At 50.4% G+C, this 16,606-nt stretch overlaps 1 long non-coding RNA gene across 3 annotated transcripts; it reads left to right on the top strand.

The window, feature by feature from the left end:
- The first annotated feature begins 5,909 nt into the window (after positions 1 to 5,909).
- On the top strand, positions 5,910 to 15,917 carry LOC141548370 (uncharacterized). Of its 3 annotated transcripts, none has more exons than XR_012483914.1 (3): positions 5,910 to 6,097; positions 9,347 to 11,214; positions 11,381 to 15,917. It is a non-coding gene; the product is annotated as an uncharacterized LOC141548370 (long non-coding RNA). The 3 variants fall into 3 exon arrangements; XR_012483915.1 differs by lacking the exon at positions 5,910 to 6,097 and adding an exon at positions 6,223 to 6,729; XR_012483913.1 differs by lacking the exon at positions 5,910 to 6,097 and having other exon boundaries at positions 6,223 to 9,568; positions 10,106 to 11,214.
- Positions 15,918 to 16,606: the final 689 nt, after the last annotated feature.

Genomic DNA, 16,606 nt, shown 5'->3' with positions numbered 1-16,606 from the left:
AAGTGCTGCGCCTTGGCTCACTGCTGTCCTTGTTGTTTGTCCCTTAATGAAGAGGCCCAGTGACATCACAGGATGATGTCTCGAATCATGAGGGGATTGGATTTATGTTCCACAAAGTCATTATCTCTCTCTTCCAGAGTCAGAGAAGTCCAGAGATGGGACAAAAGGACAACTGACAATGGCCTGGGATACAGCGGATGGCCTCAGCATCTGGGATAAGCTCTAAGCAGTCCTTAGGGCTTCGGCCACCTTCCTGGCCCCGCCCGCTGGAACGAAATGTTCTCCTCCACCCACTCTGCCAGGGAAAGTCTTCACAGACTTGGGGTAGACAACCCCCCAACTCACCAACGGGTCTGAGGCCTGTCAGTTCCCCTCTGCCTGATTTTGAGACATCTCTGCCGAGCCGTGGCTGCTGTGCCTGCTACAGCTTCTCGGGGCCACGGTTGAGAGTCGGCTACCAGCTGACCACCCCCTTCTTTTGCAGCTTTGTACACATTGCCCTGATGTCAGCTATTGGGGGGGCAATTGTAGGGAACAGAATCTCATCAGGAAGCAGAGAATGGTACCTCTATGACTGCCCAGAAGAGTTAATCTTAAGATTAAGTTAATCTTTAAGAGTGATCTTAAAGCAAGAAGGAAACTTACCCACTAGCTGCTGTTCGAGTTGAAATAAATTCCTTTCCACATTTGGCCTTTGTTGTTGTTTCTACTGGATACCTTTGATAGAAAGAGTAGTTACTCAATATTCTAAGATTTGTGGGAAAAGAGGATGAAGGGAACCACTGGAGAAAAGCTGGGCTTGGGATCTTGAGGCCTGCTCTCTAATTTGTACATCTCTTTTCCTTTCTCCTGTCTTTCCTTGTATAAAATATATAAAACAACATATTTGATATACTCAATAGGCACACTATCCTAATGAAGGCATCAGATCTAGAAAAGTTTTTCATAAACAGGTGCAGGAACTATGGACATCTTGCGAACTAAAGGGGTCTAGCCTCTCATATGGCTTAGCATTTTTGCCTAGCCTGTTGTAAAAAAATAATAATTAGAATTGTCACCATCTTGACTTCTCTAAGTAGAAAGATCAGAGGGGGGGGTTAAACTCTTTAATAAAAATCACATTATCCTGATTAAACAAAAGAGGGAAGTTGTTCGATGAGCTAACCCTAAATGCCTTTCCATTTTTTATTCCTCTGCTTTCTTCCAGAGAATTCCTTTGGCTCAGCTCTTTTTGTCTTTCTAGTTCCTATTAAAAGTGAAAGTTCTTAGGCTTACGTAGGCTTGAGTCTTTGGGCGTAATTTCTCATTCCCTGGAATAGCCAAAATTCCGACCAAGTGCATAATGTGGATGGGAGGCTCTCTGTCTCAATTGAGAAGTGAGTAGTAAAGAAGGAAAGGTCTAGCTAGACCCATAAGCTAAAGAGAGGCATGAATAGGGGGTAACACTTGGAGACTGGATCTCCCTTCTTAGCTGAAAAGTAATAAATTAGCACCCATTATAAACTTGAGTACGAGTGTCATGCAATTTACAGCAAAAGTTCTCATTTCGAAACACATACCAATTGAAAAGTTATTCCTAAATCGATTCCTACTTCATTTTAATTTATAAAATGCTCCCGAGGTTCTGATTGTCTATTCTAACATCATTCTACTTATATATGTACATGTACCTGTATATTTTCACGTGTGTGTATCTGATGAAAAGTTCTACTACCTTTTTTTTTTTTTTTTTTTTTTTTTTTGAGGCAACTGGAAGTTAAGTGAGTTGCCCAGGGTCACACAGTCAGGAAGAGTTAAGTGTCTGAGGCCGGATTTGAACTCCGATCTTGGCGCTGTATCCACTGTACCGACTAGCTGCCCCCATTCTACTATTTCTTACAAGTTTGCTTTCTTTTCGCAGTAGTATTATCTTTGTCTTCTAGTTGCACAATCACGAACTGGTTACCCTGGAGAGGAGGTGCTCTTATCTCCCAGAAAAAAAATTCCCACGAATGTGAATCCCATTCTTAAACCCCGAAATCTGGCCAGAGTTCAGGAAAATAAAGGGAAAGAAACGATCTTTTAAAAAACTTTTTTGAAAGAGCAGGAAGAAGGGCATTTAGGGTTAGGCAGGGAATGGTACATCTGATGGTCAAAACATGAAAGTTCATTTTCCTCCTGGCTCCCTTCGCCCTCCTCAGCTTTCCCATGAGTCCCCAGTGTTTCCTCCATCCTTCCTACTGCGGGTAACTTCTTTCCGGGGCTTCTGTCCAGTTTATTGTATATGTAGTTTATTTGCACTAACCCTAACCCCCCTCCCCCATGAGACTCTGAGACCTGGTTTGGGTTGGTTTTTTGGCACGCCTCAGCACCAGGGCTGGCGCGCAAGTAGGCAGCGGCTACGTGTTAGCCGGCCGATCCATGGGCGGCCTGGGAAAGCGCCACGGGCACGCGTGCCAAATCCGTCCCCGCTGGATAAAGGAGGTTTTCGGGGAGGTAGCCCCGCCCGCGGTGCAGAGGGGGCCGCTCGGCGGAGCTGCCAGCCCCCGGCGCCGGCCAAAGTCCCGGCCGAGAGCCGGTTCGGACGGCCCAGGGACTGGGGCGCAACCCGAACAAAGGAGAAGGCGCAGGCTGAAATCAGGAGGAACACACACAGGGCCGCCCGCCCGCCCGCCCGCGGGGTTCTGGCCCAATCCCGGAGCGGCCCTCTGCCCCTCCTCGCCCAGCCCGGGGGCGACCCCTAGGGGACGTGGCGTCTCCAGAACACATCCCGGGAGCGGGGTGGGGGATCCCCGGGAAGGAGTCCCCGGGAGTGTCGTCCCCGCCCCCCGCCCTTCTAGGCCGAGAGAGCTCCCCGGTCTCCCGAGAACTCTTTGCGGGATGGAAGGATAGACCCCCGGGGGGGCCGGGCCCTTTCACCCCGGTGCTACCCCGCCCCTTCGCCTCGTCTCCCTTTCCCCCTGGCTTCCGGGAAGCTTCCGTTCCCGAGGCCTTTTGGTTCAGCCGGGGATGGGCGGCTCGCTACCGGCGCTCGTTTCGTGTCCCCGCGCTGTGGGGCACAACTCAGGGGAAGCCAGGCCGAGCTCCCACCGCGTCCCCAAAAGACGTCCCTTCTCCTCAAAGGCCGAAGAAACTCGCTCCGGGGTCCGCACTGGGGACACGGCCCGGGGGGGCGGCGTGCCCCCCCCCCCTCCCGGCTCCCTTCGTGCCGCTTCCTCTGATAATGGCTGTCTTGTCATTTCTTATGATCTTCCATAGGGAATATTCCATGTGTTCAGCCTCTGTTCAGACTCACTAACCCCCCCCCTCCATTTCTGGTTTGGGGCGCCTGGGGAAACAGCTGCTGTAAATCTTTTTATGGGCACGGCTCATTTTCCTCCCCGTTTGGGCTGGTCCCGCTACAATTGGACCCAATGGTGCGTAGCATTAAGAAACTTTGAGGGCCCGGCTGTAATTTGCTTTCCAGAACAGCAGGCCCGATTGTCACCTCCTCGAGGACTGCTCCTTGGGGTACCTGCTTCCCTTCTCCCCCTGCGGGTGGCATTTCCTTTTCCCGGTGTGAGGTGGAACACAGCATCACCTTAATGGACCTTTGCTAATCCGGGATGATTTGGATCCTTGGTCCCTATGGAACAATTGGTGACAATTTACACTGTTGTCCTTTGCAATCTTGCCGTTTTTATCCATTGTTTAGCCACTGGGGAGTTGTGAATTGAAGCAACCCTTGGCCAGAACCCCCTATTTAAGGGGCCTTCACTTTCTGATGAGATTTCAGTGGCTCCTCGCCCTTGCCATCTGGGCTGGGGCCAAGAAGATATGAGGGCTAGTCTGTGAAAGTTGCCCCAAGTGTGCCCACTCTATGTCTCCTCAGTCCCCAGGCAAGGTGGAACTTAGCACCCTTCTAGCACGGCCTGATCTCCCTTGCTGGTGAAGCCAGAAAGCCTGAACTGAACTGCGGGGAATTTCAGGATGGCAATGAAATGAGACAGATGGAGGTGCCAAGGTGACCAGATGTCCTTGAGGGGGACAGCACGCCCCATGAACTGGCAGCACGCTAGAAGGCCCCATTGGTGAAACCAGACCTTATTCCAATGCTTATTCCAATTCCCATCCTGACCCCAGAAGCCTATCTGACTCCTGTGTAAGAAATCACACGGTTGGCTGTCCTAGGGGAGTTTGGGGCTGGGAAAACTTTCCACTTTGTGCCCGGTGTATCCCTATGTATCTGCTTCCTAAGTCCAATATCCAGACTGACTAGAGGACTTCCAGGTCTCCATTTTAAGATCCCAGCAAGCACAATAGAATCATGAAGATTCACAAGACTTGAGTGTGGGAAGGACCTGACATCTGGGTTGGGTCTGGATGGCGGTGGGCAGAAGGGAAGAAGAGATCTGAATCTTGCCCAGTAATTAGCAACGGACAGGGAAGGGGGGGGCAGTTATCCTTCCAAAGTTTTTGCTCCATCAGGTTTAGAAGCTAAGGAACAGAGAGCCAGGGATGGTCTGAAGAAGCCAAGGCTCTTGGACCAGGATAGTCTGGTGGTGACTGCAATGGTGCTGGGACAGGAGCAGGAGCCTGCGGGCAGGGAGTGCTCCTGGGAATCCTGGCCACTTCCTGACCTGCTTGAGTTGTAACCCCATAGCAGCAGGTATGTCTGGGATCCCCAGGACCATGGAGTGCTCAGGCCTGCTGTGCCTTGCAATGGATGTGGGAAAGGTGGCTTTTCCCTCCGCCCCAAGGGTCGAAGGGTCATTTCTGTCCTCCACTCTCACCGAGCTCTCCTTCCTTGTGCCCTAAACTCGGGAGTCTATGCTAAGGAGGCGGCTCAGAGGTAGTGGCTCCACCCGTATAAAACATGTAACATACACATGACCCCCGCACCCCAACCAACAGCGGGCCTGTCAAGAAGGGCCAGAGTCCCGGTCTCGGGCCTCTCCTCAATGCTCCCAACCTCTGGTACCCACAAGGTAGGAAACTCGATGGCCAGATGAGAATGTGGACGGAGGGCAGATTGGAATGTGGGCTGAGGCTTAAAGGAAGCTGGGGGACTGAGGGAACCAGGAATTGTCCATCTGGAAATGAGAGAAGGCCCCAGCCCCCTAGGCCAGAGGGGGCAGGCTAAGGAACCTGGGAGGTTCTTCCAGAAGGGGAGGGAAACCGGGGTCACCCCGGGAGGTTCTTCCAGAAGGGGAGGGAAACTGGGGTCACCCCGGGGAGGTTCTTCCAGAAGGGGAGGGAAACCGGGGTCACCCCGGGAGGTTCTTCCAGAAGGGGAGGGAAACCGGGGTCTTTTCCTCCTGGGGTCTATAATCGTCTAGTGAATGAAGTCGGTTTAAGTGGTGACATAAGGAAAGGCTAAAACAGTCCCTGTTCCCCCGAAACTCTCCGATTAAGGGGGGAGGCCACAGGCAAACGGCTGCCCGCTGCTAGGATATATGGGAGCACTTGGAAATCTGTGGAGGGCGCTGGTGGGAAAGGCCCCTTGCAGGACGGGCTCGGAGAAGGCGGGGGGGGGGGGGGGGGGGGGGGGGCGGGCGGGGGGGGGGCAGGGATGAGGGCACCCAGGAAAAAGGCCGGAGTCTGAAGCGAGGACGACCAGAAAGGGGACCGAGTTCCCTCCGCGCGCGCGCGCGCGGACGGAGCGGGCGCCGCCGGCCACTCCGAGGCAAAATAAAGCTGCTTCAGCCCCCCCACTGTTCTCCTCCCGGGTGGCAGAAGCGCGACCCCCTCCCGGGAGTCCAGGAAAGCCCTCGGGAGATCTGCTGCAAAAACTCCCACGGAAGTTTCCCAGCGAAGCCGAAAGGGGCGGAGCGAGGGGCCGCGGGGAGAAGAGCACCCGCCGTGGGCGCTCGGGCAGAGCTAGGGAAGGGCAGGGCGCCGAGGCGCGCTGGGGTCCCCGGGGCGGGGCTGAGCGTGGAGCCCGGGGGGCGGGGGCCTCCACAGCCGAACCCGGTTTTACGACCAGGATTCGGGATGCGCCCACGCCGAAAACTTCGGGGGAAGGACGGCGGGGCGGGAGACGGAGCCTCGGCGTTGCGCCCCACCCCCACCCCCCCTCCTGGCGAATCCCCAGATTCGGCTGGGCAGAGAACTTCGTGGCGGACCCCGGACGAAGGAGGTTCGGTTGAGGGGGTTGGGGGGAGCGGGACGAGACCGGGAAGAGACCGTACCCGTCAGCCCGTCCACGCCGCCGGGGGAAGGGGGTGGGAGGGTGGGGAAATAGAAGGGGCCGAGAGGCGTGGCTGCGGCCGGAAGAAAAGAGTGTGGCTGGAGGTGGAGGGTTCGCTCTGGGAGGCTGCTGGGCGCGGGGATCGGAGGCCGGTCCTGACCTCCGCCCCGGGAAGCGGGAAGGTGCCCGCCCACTTCCGGATGGGCCCGGTAGCCGGGCCGGACGGAGGCCGGTCATCCTCTGGGAAGGGGAGGCTCGAGGGGAGCCGGCTGGCCGACAGATCCGGGGATGGGCTGGGGGTGGGGACTGGGCCGGCGCCCCTGTAGCTTGTCACTTACTGCGGGTCCTCGGCAGGCCCGGGGCTCCGATCTGGGCTGGGCTGCTTAGCGCGTGCGGCCCCGGAGCTCCAGAGGTGGAGCGCGCTACTTAGGGGTCAGAGGGTAGCCTGGGCTCGGGTCATGGCTCACACGCGGTTTAGGGAGAAGGGCGTTCATTGGAGCCTGCGCGGGAGGCCCCCAGCCTCGGCCCCGACCGGCTCGTGCGCGGGGACTTGGGCCCGGCTGCTCCCGCTGGACCCTGAGGTGAGCCACGAGTCCGAGACCGCGACCCGGGGGGGACTCCCATCCCCGCGAGCCGCCTCTCCCGGTCACCTCCAGGTCAGCCCGCCCAAGCTCCGGAGGGGTGGGCCGGAGGCTCTCTCTGCGGGGCTCCCCCCCCCTTGCCAGCAGCACATTTAGGGGAGAGTCTAGATGGCTCCTGGGGCCCGGGGAGGATGAATAGCAGAGACCGGGGCCCGCAAGTGATGCTTCGTTCCCTTGTGGGGATGGTTGGGTGGAGGGAGGGGTGGCCAGGAGCCAGAGCTCATCTCCCTTCTCTCCATCTCTCCCCCATCCCTTTCCCCTTCTACAATCTGCTCCTGGGAATTGAAATCAAGGACGTCCCCTTTCTTGCCCTCTGAGAACAAAACGTGAAAGGATGTTTTCAAAGTTCTTTTTCAGTGAGCCTGGAAATAGGAAAGAATCCATTTCTCTAGGCCGAAAATCATCACTTCAGATTGTTCCGAGTTTGAAATCGGTTGTAGACCGAGAACAAAAGGGCTTTTTCTGGAAGAGGATGGGGGTGGGGGTAGACAATGGAGGAAGGGTGTAAACAAATGGTCCTGCCCCGGCTGCTCTGGGTCTGGGACCCCTTCTGAGTATGGGGGAGGGGAAGGAGGCGGGAAGTGTTTTTTCATTCAGAAAGGATTTACAAAAGGACGGAATCCTTTAGGCCTCGAGGGGAAAGCCACGGGAAGGGGTCGACTCCGAGTTCCAGCTCCTTACCTTGAGGGTCTGGACCCGCTATAGGCTTTTGTAACCGAATATTGTGTTTATTAGTTAATTAAATTAGGATTCATTATCAGTAGATGATACCTTCCTTCTTCTACCTCTATCCCAATGGCATGGAAAAACTTCTCAGGGAAAAAGGGGGGGAAGCTCCAGAAGGCCCGCATGAAGTAGCTTTGTTCAGAGGCTCAGATTGGGTTTTAGCCTAGCTGTCTGAAGGTGGGGTGAAGGAGTGGGGCTTATTGTTTCTCACGGCTTGAGTAAAATGAATGGTGAATTAAAAAGTGTTTCTCTCTCCCTTGCCCCTTCCCCTCACTCATTCGGAGAGTGCAGGATTAATCGTTGTTGTTGTTGTTGTTCAACAAAAGAGTGTATGTAACGGGAGTGGGGAGAAGAGAAGGAGCCAGGAATTTGAGGTCTGGCATCCTCGGCGTTTCCTCTCTCTCCTAGCTCCAAAGTTGCCGAAAAACCTTCTTGACCTTATAGGGAGTGCTTTCGAGTCATCCTTTTTTCTAATTCCTTCTAACTCTATCAACATCGAAGCTCTTAAAGCAACACTTTTTTACACTTTCTATGAGCTCCTCATTGGAAATAACCATTGAAAGCGATTTTAAATTGCAGGAGAAAATGCCTCTTGGCCCAGAGATCCCATCGTTTCCGATTGGCAAAAACCGATAGGCCCCAGGTAGATACTTAGTACTTGGTTGGTGTCCCAAAACTGGAAGCAGGATGGGTTTCATCAACTAGGGAACAACCAAATTGTGATGTAGAAATGTGATGGAATTCTAAACAAAAACATCAATAGACGGAAAATAAAAACGTCAATATCCACTCATAAATTGAGTGGATAAAGCAGATCCCGGAGCACATTCTCCCCAACTCTAACGTTGTAGGACTCTTCTGTACTTTTGCTTTTAGCACATAATAGTTTATAAGGAAGATCCAGAGTTTGAGAAAAGGCTTTCAGAGCTGGCTTGGTCCCCCTGACCCTCCCCCTCCTCCAGGCCTGGCCCCTGCATCTCACATTTCTTGTAGCACTTTGACCCCCTCTTTTACATTTTTCCCATCTGTCTCTCTTAAAACTTACTTATTTGTATACCCAGATTCAAGAAAATTCAATCTCTAACTCATCTCAAACTGTTTCTCCCTCGGACTATCAAAATAAAAACAGCTGGTGCTAACCCTCAATGAACTGGAAATATGCCGGGAAGACTCTGACAGCTACAGAACTAACTGTGGTAGAAGACAGAATAAAATAGGAACCAGAAATAAAATAGGATGAGAGGAGGGGAGGGAGATGGGCACAGCTCATCACAGGGTCATAAAGGAATGGGTTCCAAACCCAACCCTATTGCACCGATGTGATTTAATCAGTATAAAGAAATTAAATAGGGGCAGCTAGGGGGCGCAGTGGATAGAGCACCAGTCTTGAATTCAGGAGGACCTGAGTTCAAATGTGGTCTCAGACACTTAACACTTCCTAGCTGTGGGACCCTGGGCAAGTCACTTAACCCCAGCCTCAGCAAAAAAAAAAAAAAAAAAAAACAAGAGGTTAAATTTAAAATGGGTAATCAAAATGATCCAGCCCTACCTGCTATTACCGAAGTATCAACTAGAAGGCTGGATTGGCTAGTCCAATAGCTAACCAATAAGCTAATCATAAGTTATATATTATTATATAATAATAAGTTAGTCCAATAAGCTAACCATGGATCTGAGGCCCTTTCAGTAGAGGAATCTCAGTATTAGACCAGTCTAGAGAGAGAAGCCTCCAAATTCGGGAGTAAAGGATTCAGTCATTGGGTCACAATCCTGAGAGATTGACTGGAGTGGGGGGGAGGGCAGGACAAGTTTCCTTTTCTTCATCACACAGACTGTATTAGTATTTACCCGTGCATCCAGCTGAGATCAGAGAGGAAGGAGCTATAGGAGAAAATGCATCTAGCTGGGAGGAAAGGAACACCGGCAGAACTAACAGATGCAGAAAGCCATTTCCCGGGAGGAAGAAATGCCCTCGAGGAGCATGACCACTTGCATCAGAGCAGAATTTCGACTGTGGACTCCAGAAAAGACTTGGTGGCCATGAAGCACAGAAGTGAGTTGTCCCCTTCCCCGCTCTGTAGGCTGTACGTGTGCCTTATAGCATTGTGCTCGGAGTTGAGCTGCCTCTTCCGGTTACCCGTGTGTACTTGGGGAAGAGCAGGGGGGGAGGGGGGGGCAGTAGAATGCTTTGTACCAATTGTTCTTAGCATATTATCATTAAAAGCTATTTAAATCCGTTGGCCGACTTGAATAGGAACCGAGGCTTTAGAATAACTCGGATGGGATTAGCCTGCAGAACCCTGAGGGCAATAGTAGTTAACTTTCTAAAAACTGGAACCTAGTTCACCTGGGAGTTGAGGAAATGGCTCCAGAGGGAGTGCTATAATAGAATTCTAGCTCTTGAGCTGGAAGGGGCCTCAGAAGCCATCCGGTCCAAGCTCGTTCAGACGAATTTTGTCTCTGTAATGGGTACTCATGGTTCCCGCTCCCCCCCTTGACCCAGGAGACCAATTCTTACCCCATATGATGCATGAGGGTCGCTTTCAAATACTCAAAGGGTTATGTATCCCCTGCGTTTTCTCTTCTCCAGGATAAACATTCCCATTTTCTTCAGCCCATCTCCATATAGTGTTGCCTTGTGGCTTTGGCCAATCTGCTAAGTCTCCTTGGCGCACTCCAGTTTGTCACTCAGATTCTTCCAGATGGGGTCTGCCCGTGGCAGAGCTGAGCAGGACCAAACATTCCTCTTTCTGCTGGGTGCTTTATGGGCGGAATTCATGAACGCTTCACACGCCATCGGGCTCGCTGGATTCCAGTGGCGCACACCAGCCACGGTACCCTTTGCGCTCTTACCCTTCCTCAGCTGGCCCACAAGCAACCTAACCCGGAGACATCCACATCCGTGCCCCCATCCCCAGGAAATCATCTCCCTCATCTTTGGCATTGTGGCTGTGTAATAAACCAGCCTCCTAAAGTTACTCTCTCCTTCTCGGAACCCCTAAATGCTGTTGTCTTCCCTCAGAGACCTTGCACCTACGTGGTTGGTTGTGTGTTGTGTCCTGCCACTATTAGAGTCACTTCCTTGAGTGCAGGAATTGTTTTTGTCTTTCTTTCCACAGCGCTTGCCATAACATCTGGCACACAGTAAGTACTAAAGAAATGCTTGTCTGACTGACTGGCCCTATACACCAAATGAGGTTTGAGTCTCTCCACTTCACACCTACATCCACACCCACCCACTCACCCACATATACTCAGTCACCCACCCACTCACCCACATATACTCAGTCACCCACCCACTCACCCACATATACTCAGTCACCCACCCACTCACCCACATATACTCAGTCACACACCCACCCACCCACACACACACACCCTATTTGCCCATATTCCTGCAGGCAGATGTCAGCTGTTTTGGCCAGCCTCCTTCACTGGCAGTTTTAAAAGCATGTGAATCAGATTTGTAACACCCAAGGTCAATATTTTGTGATGGCGCGCATTAGGTGCATTCTGTTCCTGGGCCCCATTCCTGTATTTTCAGCCATTCTCCAGAAATCCCTGTTCCGTTCTCAGACGCCATCTTCTCAGCCATCTGGTCCCTTCCAGATCCAACTTTCCCAGCTGCAGCAGCGATGAAAAAATACCATGGGTGTTACGGACGGCCTCGGTCGCTTGACAGGAATTCCCCAATCCTTGGTAAGGCTCTCTCCGTTCCCTCGGATATGTCCCCACGTGACTTCCTACATGGGCCGGTTGGTCAGGTGTCCGGAGGCTCTTGGGTACCACCCCCAGACCATGGAAGGAGAGAAGACTTCCCAGCTGTGTGATCCTGGGTGAATAACTTAACTTCTCTCATTTCCAGTTTCCCAATTTGTGCAAAGGAGACACTGTGGCGTTAGAAGGAGCGTTCCTTTGAGAGGCAAGAGACCTCGATGCCAAGCCCCAATTCACTTACTACTTGTATGTCCTTGAATAAGTTCTTAAGCCTCCGTTTACCCATCTGTAAAATGAGAAGATTGAGCCTAGGCCAGGGTTTTTCAAACTTTTCCCACTTGGGACCCCTTGTTGCCTGAGAAGTTTTTACACACACACAAAAAAACTGGGTATATAGGTGTATAAACTAAGTCTATGAATCAAACTGATGATAAATCATAGAGATTTGTTTTAAAACAGTTCATACATCATTTAATTTCGTCCTTTATTAAAGATGAAAGCAAATTTGCCTACTGAGGAGCTGGGTGCGCTTCCTTATTTTTCCATAAAGAGTTAAATCTCAGAGGAATATTTGATTTTACTGTTGCCAGCTTTTTCAACACCCCCACTGGAAGCTTTGAACTAGTTGACTTGGAAAGGCCCTTCCAGCTCTTTTACTCACAGGTTTATTGTGAGGAGCAAATAAGTTCTGTGTGAAGTGCATTACGAGCCTTAAAGGTATATAGAAATGTGATTACAGCTGGGACCAGAGCTTGAAAATAGGACAATATAAGTGGTTTGCCCCGGGCACCGAATTAAGAGAGAGCTGACAGTAGTGCTCTTCTGTAGCTCCATGGAAGCAGCAATCCAGTAATTACTTGGCAAAATGAGTTCCACTTGGAAGTCACCAGATGGCCTGCTTCCCCTCACCCCTCATCTGCCCTGAAGTGGAGACAAAGGCCCTCCCCCAACAGCAGTCTGTGCCCCCAAAGATAGGTGAGGGTAATGCCCTGCTGATTCCATGTTTCTAACCTTACATCCCAGGCTGCTGGGGTGCCAGAGTGCATGGAGTATTGCATGGAATGGGGAAGAGAGATTTCAAATTCAGCCTGAAACACTTAATAGTAGTGTGACCCCAGGGAAGTTACTTCACCTGCCTGCCTCAGTTTGCCCGTCTGTAAAAATGGGTACCATAATAGCATCTACCTCCCAGGGGTGTAGTTAGGATGGAAGGAAATGATTTTTTGGTAAAGTGCCTTAAGAGTTGAGAGGCACATTTAGAGTCGGCTGTGTGCATTTTGGGTTAGGCTCTAACCCGACTCCCTGCTGACCCCAAATGCCTTCCCACTCTAACCCTAACCTGACATGGAGCAAATGCTGTGGAAATGCTTGTTCCCTGCTGTTGTCCTGTAGCCAGTTGGTACCAGGCACAATTATTCTGGCTTTTCCACGGCATTAGACAGACAGGAAGTGTACTCTCAGCCCCTTATATCGGAATGCTCCTCCCATATTACTTGCCAGAATAAAGATCCTCCAAGTTGGTTTTTCCCATCGCTAGCTCTTGTAATGAGCTGCTGTGCCCAGGTACCCAGGTGCCTATGGTCATGTTCATTCGCTACACCAGAGACTAGGCAATGACTTGTTTCTGACTGCATTCAAAATGACTCCACCCAATTTTAGCCTTAATATTTAAAGGAGAAAGAACATCAAATAAGAACATCTTTGAAGGCCACTGACTGGAGTGAGATGACCATATAGGAATTTTGCTCCAATTAGCTGAGGGATTTCATCACACCCTCTGGGACCCTTCATCAGGCTAAGTAAAAGACGGGGGTCAGGGCAGCTAGGTGGCGCAGTGGGTAGAGCACCAGTCCTGAATTCAGGAGGACCCGAGTTCAAATGTGGCCTCAGACACTTAACACTGCCTAGCTGTGTGACCCTGGGCAAGTCACTTAACCCCAATTGCCTCAGGGAAAAAAAAGGAGTGAGAAGAGTGGTGACTAATTATGAAAGTGTGTGTGGCTAGAATTCTAGTTAACCCCATTAAGAAGGAACTCTAGACTGTCAGATAACATGTTCTGACTTTAAGGGAAAAAAAAATCATACTCTGTATATTGAGATGATATCATCATATAAATATTTCTGAATATTCACTCTTAAGTGTTTCTTACCTTTTATAACCTAATGGGCAGTTTAAATGGCTTAGGATGGCTCATTTGGGGAGATGCGGGGTGCTGGGAGAGCAGTGGAAAGAACTTGCAATTTGACATTATAGGATCTGAATTTGAATTTTAAATTATTTTTAAATTAAAAAAAAAAAAAAAAGAAGGAACTCAAGGGTGAAGGGCAGGACTCTACATCCTTCATTCTCCTGTCATTCTCCTAACTCTGGTAAGAAGAGTATTGAGAGAATTTGGACTTCTCATCTTCCCATTAGCATCTAACACTGGTTTCTTGGTCTTTGGTCTTTCCCCCTCTACTGACTCCTTTTCCTACTGTCTGCAAACATGCTCACGTCTTCCCCACCCTAAAAACCACCCTGACTTTGATCCTTTCCTCCCCATTGTCATCCTCTTCTACCCTTGGTGGCCAGACTCCTCGAAAAGGCCATTTTCAATGACTCCATTTTCTCTCACTCTCACTCTCTTCATTGGTTATCATCCAGCTCCTGAACTCATCATTCCCATTAAACTGCTCTCTCCAAATTTTCCAATGATCTGTCAATTGGCAAATCCGATGGCATTTTCTCAGTCCTTGATCCCCTTGACCTTTCTGCGGACTTGGGCCTGGTTCTCTTCTTCCTAAGACTCCGGGCCATCCCTCTCTCTCCTAGCTCTCTTCCTACCCATCTGGCCCTCCTCTGTTTCCTCGTGGGTCCCTCCGAGCTTATCTCCTGTGATCTTGGGCTCTGTCTTGAGCGCCCTTCTCTTTTTTTTCTCGAAGCTGGTTCATGTGCTGATGTCTCTATGCTGAGGATTCTCGGGCCTCCCTTTTCTACCCCAGTCTCTAGTCCTCCAGCTGCCTTTCAGACATCTTGAAATGCGTGTCCAGCAGACATCTTAAACCGTGCAAAATAGAACTCATTCTGTTCCCCCTAGATCCTTCCCCACTTCTCACCTTTCCTATTACTGTAGAAGGTAAGACCGTTCTCCCCGCTTCTAAGACCCTTTACCCTGCTCCTCAGGCTCATGACCTAGGAGTCATCATGGACTCCCCAGTCCCTTCCTCCCCCAGCCTCCAAATGCAACGGCCTGGCAAGTTCACCTTCGCAGCGTCTCTCCCCACTCCATCCGTCCACCAGAGTGATTTTCCTAGAGTGCAGGTTTTATCATGTTGCCCTCTATTCCATTAATTCAAGAGGGTTCCTGTTACCTCCAGGATCAAATCCGAGGGAGGGAAGGGAGAAGGAATGCACGCTTCTGTGATACCTACTATGTGCCAGGCATTGTGCTGAGCCTTATTTACAAATGTCGTCTCAACTGAGCCCCACAACCACCCTGGGAGAGAGGTAGTCTATCTCCATTTTACAAATGAGGAAAATAAGGCAGGCAGAGACTAAAGGACTAGCCCAGGGTCACACAGCTCTGAGAGTGACCGAGGGTGGATTTGAACACACTCCAACTGTGGCACTTGGCTGCCTCTGTTTGAGCTCCAAAGTTCTTCATAAACTGTCACCCTCCCCAATCTTCCTAGTCTTACACTTCCCACATTCTGTGATCTGGTGACGACGGCCGCCTTGCAGTTCCTGCACCGGGTGCTACATATCCCAAGTCCCGGCAGGTTCACTGCACCCTAGGCCTTATCTCCGCCTCTTGGTTTCCCAGGCACTGTTCGCAGCTGGGGGAAAGAAAGGCAAAAGTCATTCTGTCTTTGAGAAGGTTATGTTCGAATGAATGAGGCAGAATGCCACCAACTGCGAAAAGCCAGATATGCACAGGATAAATTGAAGAAAGACCTAAGAGAGAAGGCCCGAAGATGAAGGAGGACCGACAAAGGCTTCCCGAATAAAGTGGGACTTCAGCTGAAACCTGACCAAAGCTCAGGTGGCCGGAAGGTAGATAGCAGGAAGGACGGCCTTTCAGGGATGGGAGGCCATCAGTAACAATGCTGCGGGACCAGTTTCTGAAACCTAGGACAAACAATGTAGACTAGGAAATCCAAATCCCCCAGGTCCCCTTCTCAGCCTAGGTTAACCAATAGGGCCAACAGGAAAAAGAAGTCATTCATCCTTCTGGGGAAGGGGAGAGATTATTATCCCCAATATAGGAGCTAAAGCACGGAGGCACCCTCAAGGGACCTTGGCTGGGGTGTTTTCAGATCTCTTAAAGTGGGGGTTCCCTTTCTCTCTCTTTCTCTTTTGGCTCTCTTGGTGCTGTTAAGACAATTACTCTTTCCTGCTCAGACTTGGGAGCTTGATCCATGGAAACCTTGGAGCCAGGGTCCCAGGGAGGATTGTATAAGAGGTTATGATTTTTTAAAAATTCTCCTAATCCATTGTTATTTGGATCCAGCATGGTCACTTTAATTTTTTTTTTTTTTTTTGCTAGACAATTGGGGTTGACTTACCCGGGGTCACACAGCTAGGAAATGTTAAGTGTCTGAGGGTAAATTTGAACTCAGGTCCTCCTGACTTCAGGGCTGGTGCTCTATCCACTGAGCCACCTCGCTGCCCCTTGGTCACTTAAATTGTGTGTAACTAGTTGAGATTTTTTTCTGAGATTTCCAATTATTTCAATCAATATAAGGTGTTAAGAATGTACATGATACTCGTCTGGTAAAGCCCTTGTTAATGGGGGCGGGGCATTTGGATAAACTGGATCTGATGTGATTTTCTTCCTCAAACATCTTTGCAAAGTCACTTTCATTTCTCTCATGGGTTGTCAATTCCTCTCTCTTTGACCACTATAGCTCAACATTGTGTTCATTTCCTTGGTCAATCTGATGTAATTAGAAACTATACATTTGAGGAAGTCTTTGCTTTGGGTTGAGTTACATTTGAATTCTGGGTCTCTGCTTTATTATATATTATGTATTATATATAATACAAATATGTGATAATATATATATCATATAATAGACTTTGCTTTTGCCTCCTAGATCTCTACATGTTGGTAAGTACGATTAGCAGCAATAGGCATCAGTTAATCATCGGATCTTTCCATAACAAGATATTGCAGCCAGCTAGACCATTTGGGAAGCTTGGAGAAGCCATTGTGTCTGGGATTTGAGCCTGAGGGAGTTTGGGACTTGGAACTGGGACTGTGCACACTCTCCTCCCATTCCTCATCTCCTCTCACTCGGGTGCCTTCTGCCTCTTTCTCTTCCTTCAATCTGTTTCATGTGAAGAAATGGCCTTACTCCACACCAAAAACAAACCCTCTGCTGTTCAGCTGAT

The sequence above is a fragment of the Sminthopsis crassicaudata genome, chromosome X (assembly GCF_048593235.1).
Source record: "Sminthopsis crassicaudata isolate SCR6 chromosome X, ASM4859323v1, whole genome shotgun sequence".
Lineage (NCBI taxonomy): Eukaryota > Metazoa > Chordata > Mammalia > Dasyuromorphia > Dasyuridae > Sminthopsis > Sminthopsis crassicaudata.
This window is presented reverse-complemented; position numbering and strand designations above follow the sequence as displayed.